The sequence below is a fragment of the Morone saxatilis genome, unplaced genomic scaffold, assembly GCF_004916995.1.
Source record: "Morone saxatilis isolate NCDOM2014 unplaced genomic scaffold, NCSU_SB_2.0 Contig16, whole genome shotgun sequence".
Classification (NCBI taxonomy): Eukaryota; Metazoa; Chordata; class Actinopteri; family Moronidae; genus Morone; species Morone saxatilis.
The window spans coordinates 10,620,266-10,620,488 of record NW_023339718.1 but is presented as its reverse complement, the minus strand read 5'-3'; the positions used below and the strand labels follow the sequence as shown (position 1 = coordinate 10,620,488).

The following is a 223-nucleotide window of genomic DNA, read 5'->3' as shown; positions in this document are numbered from 1 at the left end:
ACACACACACACACAGGACCACGGCGGTCTCTTTGGCCACATCTTGTCAGGAAAACCACATGTGAAACTGCCAATCAACACTAATCAGTCAGTACACCATAAACTCACGTTTCATTTCTATGGCACCTGGTTTGTTGTGGATGCACTTTACACGGCAGGACGCAGCTGTCCTGATTGTTTTTATTGTCTGTGAAAGCATTTCACACACCTCTTTTGCACTCAA

General features: G+C 45.3%; 1 protein-coding gene across 1 annotated transcript in view; it reads right to left on the bottom strand.

The window, feature by feature from the left end:
• The window catches only part of frmd3 (FERM domain containing 3), a 50,969-nt gene that overhangs the window by 37,291 nt on the left and 13,455 nt on the right, over window positions 1-223 (bottom strand). The gene's annotated exons all lie outside the window — the stretch shown is intronic.